We start from the raw sequence: 10,058 nt of genomic DNA, 5'->3' as shown, positions 1-10,058 counted from the left end.
ATTCCAAACAAACCTGTTGGACTTTAGCCTGGTGTTGTAAGACTCCTTACTAGGATTAAAATTAGGATATATGTCTACATGCAAAGGGTGGTAAACACTTGGAACTCTCTTCAGCAAAATGGCGATTGACGTCAGATCAATTGGTCAATTATCAATTGCTAAAAAAAATTATTTTCTTTCTTTCTTTAGAATTGATGGGCGCGATCTACTGACTGTTCACCCCAGCGGGATATTCCGGTCCCACCCTGGCGCACAGGTTTCCTGGTGACGAGGGGTTTAGCCATCGGGAAATCCCATTGACAACGGCAGGGTGGGTAAATCCCACTCGATATATTGACTTTGCAATGAATGTGCCACAAATTCACCAGAATGTTACCAGGGTTCCAAAGGTTGATATCTGGGGAGATGAGGCGGGCTAGAGGTTTGTACCCCTTGGAATATGGAAGATTAAGGAGTGATTTGATTGAGATTTTTAGGATTTGCAAATCAACTGATAGGGCCGATATAAAGAAACATTTTCTGCTTGTGTGGGAGTCCAGAAAAACAGGACATAGGCATAAAATCAGAGCCAGATCATTCGGGAGAGAAGTTAAGAACAACCTGCTGTCTTTACACAAAAGGTGGAACCCGCTTCTGCCCAAAATCAGTAGGATCTAGTTTAATTCATCATTTTAAATCTGGAATTGATAGATTTTGTTTGCTGGACAATGTAGTAAAACGACATGGAATAAAGGCAGATAGATGGAGTTAAGTTTTGGATCCGTCATGATCTCATTGACTGGCTGAGCAAACCTAAGGGGCTGATTGACCCTGTTTCTTTGGGCAGACAATGAAAGTTGAATGGATAAATTTCTGTCACTCAGTCTGCTCCAGAACTGTGCCGGCTGTCAAACTGGCAGCTGGTGACTTTCAAGGGCACTCATCTAAAACGGGGATTAGGCCCGTTAGTTATGCAAATAGGAAGCCTTATACCTGTTTCAGTACTCCATTCCAAATTCAGTATGCACCAAACATTCATTCTGGATCTACAAGCACCTGAAACACCAATGCTTGAAGGGACCTGCAAGAACATAGCCTGTCTACCAGCCAACAGCAGAATAGTCTATACTGCCTCCTTGGAATGTGCTTCAGACCCTATGACTAACTAACATCATAAGGTTAAAAATATTTAAACCTTTCAACACCAAAGGGAAACCTAAGGAAAGAAATTTAATGTACTGTAATCAATTTTTCTTGGGGGTTTGGGAATCTTTTAGAAGGCTTCAGATTATCGTTAGTTACCAGCTGTAGATCATTCCATATGTGTGTCCTTATATGGTGGACCTCCTGAAGAAATCAAGGAACTTTCCCATACAGAGACCTTCCACCGTCGACATAGTGGATTAGGTAGTTGGATGATTAGCACAGCTCGTCCAACTGCCAAATAACTAAAGCTCAAAAATAGGACACAACCGTACCAGTATGACCCTAAATTTCAACTTAATCATAGAATTTACAGTGCAGAAGGAGGCCATTCGGCCCATTGGGTGTGCACGGGCCCTTGGAAAGAGCACCCCACGCCTGCACCCTATCCCCATAACACAGTAACCCCACCTAACCTTTTTGGAAACTAAGGGGCAATTTATCATGGCCAATCCACCTAACCAGCGCACCTTTGGACTGTGGGAGGAAACTGGAGCACTGAGAGGAAACCCACGCAGATACGGGGAGAAAGTGGGTTTTCCATTCCCATGCACACAAAGGGCGATTGAATGCCCTCCTCCAAAGCGAGCTTGCTGGCGCAGGTTGGGGGGTGCATTTAATCGAGCCAGAAGGTGTGAGGTGAGAAGCCTTTCGGCCAGTTCCCAATTATGTATGGGCCTGGAAGGCTCGTGGACAGTCTTCCCTCCACAATGCCAACTGAGGACCTTAAGTGGGCAATTAAAGCAAGAAGGAGGCATCACGGGGGCTTCCACTGGTTCTCCAGCCAACAGGCGATGCCCCTCTCATCATGATTCAATTCCACCCCAACAGTGCATATAGGGAAATTATGTCGATGAACTTGTGATCGGAAGAGTATGACTTTGAAGTACACAAGCTTCCAACAAATATTACAGCTGTGTGCCAGTCATTCTGAAATGGAAAATATTGGCCTTTACCACCAAAGGTCAGGCTCACTTTCTTTTAAATTATTTGGAAATCACACTATCCCTCAAGTATTCCCGGCTGGCTATCGTAACCTCGGCAGAAATCTCATGGAACACCTGAAGAAACAGTGCAAAAAGCTAAAATCGTGCACACCAATTCTCTGGAAGATCTGAGCAAGTTCCAATGCAGAGGTTATCGTGAAGACTGTTGAATTTCAGAACCACGGACTCCCTAATTTCATGAAGAAATAATGCTGTACAACAAACACTGAGGTATCAATTTTCAATGAGCCACAAACAATTCCTAAGTGTATACAGATTCTGGTGATATCTTGAAGAATATCAGGTTAGTGTTTATGGCTATAGTTAATTTAAAAAGTTTATTTGATAGGCTGTGGAGATTAATGTAATCCTATGAAAGGTTTTGTGACAGACATGGGGTAGATCTTGACTTTGTGAATTATTTACAACACGCCTGATTTTCATTGAAGTCAATAGAGATAAAAACTGGGAGTTATGTCACATGACTCCTATCTCACTACCACTCGTTTTACACTCGCACAAAGTCAAGATCTCGGATTTTCATTTATTAGTGAAATTTGTGGGTTTTCAGCACTGTTGTCAACATTAATTATTTGGTCAATTATTTATTGAATTGGTCTATTATAAATTGTAAAAAACATTTTGGACCAATGTCTGATACTATGAAGAAAAGTTGCACATTTCAACCTGTTTCAGTTCACTCTAAAATTTTCATTAGTTTGAGCTGTTCTCACTTATGACTCTTTGCTGTTCCAGATGTTATACTGCATGGTAGATATTCCCCTTGACTGCTCCCACTGTGATGAGCCAGCTGTGCTGCATTCCTTCCTGTGCCTCTTCTCCCTGAGACATATGGCTTGTGTCATTATGTTTGTGCTGTTGTCATATCCCCTCATGCAGTTATTCAGTCCTTTTGTGTGCTGTGTGACTGCCATTTTATCAAAGGCTTTGCAGCTTCTCAGTACCTTGCCTTGTCCATCACACTTGAACCACTTGAGATTTTCTAAGAGAGTTTATTGGCCAGCAAAGTATCTTGGCTTACTTCATATATTAATGCATCAAAAATTAGACAAGAGGTTTATATGAAGCGGATAATGTTATTTTTTTGGTTGGGTAGTTGATTTTAAAAAGTCAAAATCCTCAGCTACTTACTTATATCTAATTTTTATTTAGTTATTTATTGGGCGGAATTCTCCGAACCCCCGCCAGGTTGGAGAATCGGCGCCGCGCCGTGCATATCGTGCCACGCCGCCGCGACGTTGGGACACAATTCTCCGCAGTGCGGAAAATTGGCGGCATTGGCCCGGTGTGGTCAGTGCGCCGCCGGTTGGGATATGCGGCAACTCTCTGGCATGGGCCGGCGTGCCGATTCTTCAGCCCGTATAGGCCGAGCGGCTGTCAACAAAAAGCCGAGTCCCGCCGACGCCGTTCTAACATCCTCTTAGCTGGCAGGACCTTTGCGTTGAAGGGTCTGGGGGACGGCCTGTGAGGGGTCCAACACCGGGGGGGGGGGTAGTGGTCTGGCCCGAGATCGGGGCCACCGATCAGCGGGCCGGCCTCTCTGCCCCCCACCTGTCCTACTTTCCTCCGCGCCGGCTCCCAGCGTCGGGGTCGCCGCGGGGAAGAAGACCACTGCGCATGCGTTAGTTGGCTCCAGCACAACTGCGCATACGCGGACCCCACAGCGCCGGGTTCAGGCCGGTTTAGGTCACTCCAGCGACGCCCGAGCCCTGTGTGAGCCGCAGAATGGATCCTGGAACAGGCGTCGATGCTGGAGTAAAACACTCCTGTTTTTATTCCGGCATCGGCATTTAGCCGCCCGTTGGGAGAGTCCCACCCATTGTTCTTTGAATCACTTCCTAATTATTCCCATACTTCCGATTGAATCAGGATTCTCATGCAATGAAGAGGAACCATAGAATGGAATCATAGAATCCCTGCAGTGCAGAAGGAGGCCATTCGGCCCATCAAGTCTGCATCGACTCTCTGAAAGAGCACCCTGCCTCGGCCCACTTCCCCGTTATCCTACCTAAACGTTTGGAGACTTAAGGACAATTTAGAACATCCAATCGATCTAACCTGCACATCTTTGGACTGTGGGAGGAAACCGAAGCACCCGGGAGAAACCCATGCAGACACAGGGAGAATATGCAAAATCCACACAGACATTCACCCGAGATCGGAAATTGAATTCGGGTCCCTGTGAGGCAGCAGTGCTAACCTCTTTGCCACCGTGCCTCCTTGGATGGAGTCTCTGGATGGAATCTTTGCAGTCTCACAAAGACAGGTTTGGAGGAAAATTAGGAAATCTTGCGTTCTCACCTCTGAGCAATCTTGGAGGTAAGGCCTGTCCAACACCAGCTACTCATCTGGTGGCAGCAGGCAACTCATTATTATAATTAAGAACCCATTTATGGGCAAATTGGTGCTGCCACCTTATGAAAACTTCCAGGTAGAGGATGGGTCCTTCGCTAAGAATGAAGAGTGGCAGGTTCCTGGAGACCACCTCCAGTAGGAGGTTTGAAGAGTCAATGACGCTTCCAACCCAAAAGACATGGGTGCCAGATGTAGTATAAACGGTTAACAAATGGGATATGTTAATGTATGATATAGATGATGATGTGACATTAACATTCGTCAGTCATGTGTTAAATTCTTGAGCGAGAGGTCAGAAGAGCTATGTGCCTACTTTGTAAGCTGTTTAACTAACAATAAGTACAGATACCACAGTGTGTCTATAGTCTGTCTCAGAACCGGGGCAGCACGGTAACACAAGTGGCTAGTACCGTTGCTTCACAACGCCAGGGTCCCAGGTCCCTGCTGGGTCACTGTCTGTCAGGAGTCTGCACGCTCTCTCCGAGTCTGCGTGGGTTTCCTCCGGGTGCTCCGGTTTCCTCCCACAGTCCAGAGACGTGCAGGTTAAGTGGATTGGACATGCTAAATTGCCGTTAGTGTCCAAAACGGTTAGGAGGAGTTGTTGGGTTACGGGGATAGGGTGGAAGTGAGGGTTTAAGTGGGTTGGTGCAGACTCGATGGGCCGCATGGCCTCCTTCTGCACTGTATGTTCTATGTTCTATGTTAATCAAGTCCCACACCTATTGAGCCCCACACGTAAGGCGTGTTGCGCCCAAACAGATGCGCAATGTGGCTGGTAGATGCAGAAAGAGGCCACCTGAGGGCTTCCTGATAGCCACAACGACTCAAGAGATCTACCCAGGTCTCACAAGACCTCGTGATCAGGATCCCGCCCACAATGGGTGGGACCAAGTCTTGCATGCCCAAGTAGGTTAAACCCTGCTTCGGCGAGCTCACCTGGAATATATCGGGCTCCTGGCATCTACTGGACTCCCCAAAGAGTGTTCCCCCCACCCCCATGACTGTCATTCAGTGCTGGTCCACACAAACGTGGACCAGGCAGAATGGCACCCAGGCGGTCTCCTGGGTCATCGGAGCCCCTTGGGTGGTCAGGAGTAGGGTAGGTCGGTCCCCTGGCTCTTCCTTTGAATTTGGGCAACTTGGCACTGCCATCCTGGCTCTGCAAGGGTCAGGGCCTGAGGGGGGCCATGCCCATGAAAGGAGTGTCGAGGGGGGTATGAAAGCTGGGGAGATGCAGGGTGGATAAGAAGGGGCCTCCCGAAGGTTGGGGGGATGAAGGGTGGGGATCTGGAAGACGGGGCCTGTAAGAGTGTATGGGAAGATCTGAAAAGGAGGACCTGAGTGACCCCATGGTGGGGTGAGATCACTTTGGGGGTATGGGCAGTGTCCATGTGTGTAATGGGGGGGAGGGTGACATTGCCCATGGGTGGAGAGTGTGGGGGACCCTCAAACTCACTTAGAGATCAGGGTACATTTCAGAATGGTGGCCCGATCTCTGAAGAGCTGGTCCGGCCAGTGAGTTCAGCTCCCCAGTGGTGAAAATAATTCTAAGTGTGGTATTGACAAGGGAGAAGCTCCCCAGAGACCAAAAATGTGACTAAATGTGGTTAGATAGTGGTGGGGAACTCACCAACAGAGCCAGGGAGAAACTCTCAGCAAAACCCGCCACAAATGACACTTAGAAATATTTTCATTAGTTTGCGCCCCGAAAAGGACCAAATCTCAGAACACAAGAGGATCACAGTTGTGGGCACAGGCCACGTTATGGAGGGTCGAGCCTCTCCACAAACTCTTCCCGTACCAGCCTTCCCGAACAGGCGCCGGAATGTGGCGACTAGGGGCTTTTCACAGTAACTTCATTTGAAGACTACTTGTGACAATAAACGATTTTCATTTCATTTCACAATGATAGCTTGGCAAATGTGGCCGTACTTATTTTAACCATTTTCTGAAGTGTATAGAGGGCGCCTCTGCATCACAGTATCAGCAGTGTCTATCTCTCTCAGTGGGCCTGTCAGTCACCCACAGTCTCATGCTTTCCTATTCGCCCTCCCACCTGTGGACCCTATCCATCATTCCTAATCAGAAAGGACTCCCGGGGATGGCCTGTCAATTGGCAGGTGACCTGTATGTGATCCTGATGCCCAAAAACGTCTAAGAGGAGAAAGTTGCGCAATCTATCCCAATCATTAATGGCATCTTTCAATGAAACATTACTGCCAACCAAAACCTTTCCCAACCCCTTTCTCTCACTTTCACTCATCTAATGTCACTGCGATGTGTGACTGTCATAATTGTCTCTGTATCAGAGTGAAAATAATGGCCGGAATTCTCCTGTCGTTGGGATTCTCTTTTCCTGCTGGTAGTTCACCCCCGCCCACGAGTTTCCAGGAGGCAAGGGGAGGCTTCAATGGGAAATCCCATTGACAAGCGGCGGAAAGAGAAAATCACGCTGCCAGCGAATGGCGCACCACCAACAAACACACAACTGGGAGACCGGACAATCCAGGCCAATATCATGGCACAAGGACTGGACTATGTTTCCCTCCAAGTAAGATTTCATAGCTATGGCTGAGAGCAAAGAGGAAACACTACTGATTCTAAAGCTTCAGGGGACAGCTGTGTACATCAGAGGAAGATGGGCTCAAAGATATTTGAAAGAAGATGTAAGTACAAGACCTTTAGGCGAAGTGATGTGCAATGATGTACCAGCACATAGAAGACAATTTTCAAATGTAGCTTTGCTGGATGGAGTGGAAATGTAAAGACAAACAATTGTCTGCCTCGGAGTCCAGCTTATTTAGGATCTTTGGGAAGTATGCAGTTTGCAGGGTGTCTTATTTGCTTTGATATTTATTGTTCCTTTTAAGTGCTAGCTGTAGCTCATTGTTATGTCTGAAGATCCTGAGTTCAAAGACTGAATTTTCCCAGCCCATGGAGGCAGGATTGGAGGCTTTGGGATAGATGGGTGAATGGGCAGGGGGAGTTACGTTGGAATGGATCCCTGACACATTCCTACCTCCAGGGAACTTTCCCAAAAGCAGCTGGGATACAGGAAATCTATCTGGTTCATGAAACCAGGCATCCAAATAGAGCAATTGAGGACCCACATGGGGCAATTTTGTGATGGCACTGGTGATTTCCTACCTTTGGCTTCCTCCCCATTTGTCATCTAGTATGGAGGTTCCAACTGCATCAAAATGGACTCCAGGTAGTAGACGAGGTGGCCATAGGAGCCAGAGTCTCCATGTCCCAAGGACGGTACCGTGGAGATGATAAGCTGCAATTGTGCCCATTGTTAGTCCTGCAGTCCAGCCTTACTGGCTTCAGACTTCTTTATTTGATGACTTCAATGCAGCTAAATGAGGGCGATGCCATGTTGAGGGGTTCTTGCATTCACCTTGCTGCCTCAGCACCATCCATATCTCCCTGCCTGACATCACTGATGGTCCAATGATTGGCCTCCAGTCTCAGGAATCAAGCAACGAATGCGGAGACAGACAATGAAGATGCCACTTCCCAGAAGGTTGGGCTTCCCAGATACCACTTCCCAGAAGGTTGGGCTTGACATTGAGTCCTGTTGGCACTGGCAAATTCAGCTGAATTCTCCCTCTGCAGACTTGGGATGTGATTGAAAAGCCTTGTCAAGCCCGACTCAGTGACCCAATGAGGCTGTTAAATCTCACGAGAGGCCTCTAACGAGATTTGTGATGCTCGGAATGTCTTGTGAGATCTAACGTTATCTCATGAGACGTTGCAATCTAGATCTTGCCATTTCTGGGTGGTACACTGGCACTCCCGCTACCACCTGGGCACCTTGGAATGCCAGCCTGGCACATTCAAATTGGTTGCACAGATCAGAGAGTTGAATGTGTGGTTCAAAGAATTGTATTGGAGCCAGCATCAGTACTTGGGAGCTGTTCCATTGGGACAGACTCCACTTCAACCGGACAAGGACCAGTGCCCTACCAAATTATATAACCTGGAATTCAAAGACTACATTCAAGATATTTTCTTAGAAGACTAAATAGGAGTTTCTCCTTCCTCCTGGTGAGTTTCTCCTCCCTCCTTGTGAGAATCGCTGACGGTCGCGATGGTTCCTCCGGTCTAGGTGTCACCTTCCATCAAGATGGCTCGGTATTCAGCATTGCTGGTCGGTATCTTCTGCAGAAGACGCAATGTGAATACTTAAAGTCTATTGCTGAAGAGGAGAGGAGAGTTGAAGCTGAAGAAAAAAGAAAGAAGAGGAGCTTCAGCGCATTGCAAAACAATTGGCAGAAGCTGAAGGTACTATATTGAAATGATTACCATTTGATGCACAATCAATGGACGCAAAACGTAGGTGTAGTCCGAAATGAAAGGCTTTAATCAGCAAGAAGTGTGCCCAGCAGCAGGAGTACAGAAATGACCTGTCTGCTGGGGAACACGGGTTCTTATACCCCGCCTCGTAGGCGGAGCTACCTTCCCCTCGACCAATAAAAATACAGAGGACACGATACTTGGGCCAATGGGCAGCAAGCCCTCTGCACCAATGGCAGCTCACACTCCCAGGTACCGCAATACCACTAGTCATACTACCACACCATTAAAAACAGACGGAGAATCAACGTGCGGCTTTCTCGGTTTGCTAGTATGGACGTGTCAGATGTATCTATTGAGCGCACATTTTTGATGTGCTTCTCCAATGAGCAAGGATAAATTTTATTTGAGCAACAAAAAAAAAAGACTAAAGAGGAGATTTTCCAGCTGTTCTCGCCAGCGGGATCTTCTGGTCCCACTGACAGTGATCCACCCTCTCCAGGTTTCCAGGCAGTGTGGGATGGATTCAATGGAAAATCTCATTGGCAGCACCTACCCTGCTGAGCCCCTTCAACTTCATATGTGTGAATAGGATCACCTCTCATTTTTATGAACTCCAGTTCACGTAGGCCCAATCTGCTCAAGCTTTTCTAAGCCAACCCTTCCATCTCAGTAATCAACCAAGTGAACCTTCCCTGAATAACCTCCAATGCAAGTATGTAAGGAGGCCAAAACTGTATGCTATACTCTAGGTGCAGTCTCACCAATGTGCTGTATAGTTATAGCAGGACTTCCCTACTTTAATATCCATTCTCCTTGCAAGAAAGGCCAACTTTCCATTATCCTTCCTAGTTACTTGCGTCGACCACAAAATGGGCACCAAACCGGTTGCCATTCTACACTCCCCTGCCACTGGCCACTGGCCACAGCGTGCTAAACACCCCGCACAGGTGGGAACATGCAAAAAGGTGATTTTAATTCATTTTGATCTGCTTAACGGGCTGAAATCCCGAATCTCTACACCCCTCACAGCCAGGCGTCACGCGGACGTGATTTGCTGCAAGTCTTTGCAAACGGGGTCCAGATGCCAGGGCCTTTGAGGGGGAGCAAGGAGGCAAGAAAAGCTCTCTCATTATTCTGACTTGCTGAAGGGTGTATGCCTTGAGCTCTGCAAATAGCAAAGAGTGACTTGGTGTCAAGGGTGTGGACTTGGGA

At 47.4% G+C, this 10,058-nt stretch overlaps 1 pseudogene; it reads left to right on the top strand.

Moving 5' to 3' along the window:
* Positions 1-8,637: 8,637 nt before the first annotated feature.
* On the top strand, positions 8,638-8,848 carry LOC119972173 (annotated as a pseudogene).
* The last annotated feature ends 1,210 nt before the right edge of the window (positions 8,849-10,058 follow it).

Source organism: Scyliorhinus canicula, chromosome 10 (assembly GCF_902713615.1).
Source record: "Scyliorhinus canicula chromosome 10, sScyCan1.1, whole genome shotgun sequence".
Taxonomy (NCBI): Eukaryota; Metazoa; Chordata; class Chondrichthyes; order Carcharhiniformes; family Scyliorhinidae; genus Scyliorhinus; species Scyliorhinus canicula.
The sequence above is the reverse complement of the archived record's forward strand: the minus strand, read 5'-3'. Positions and strand labels throughout refer to the sequence as shown.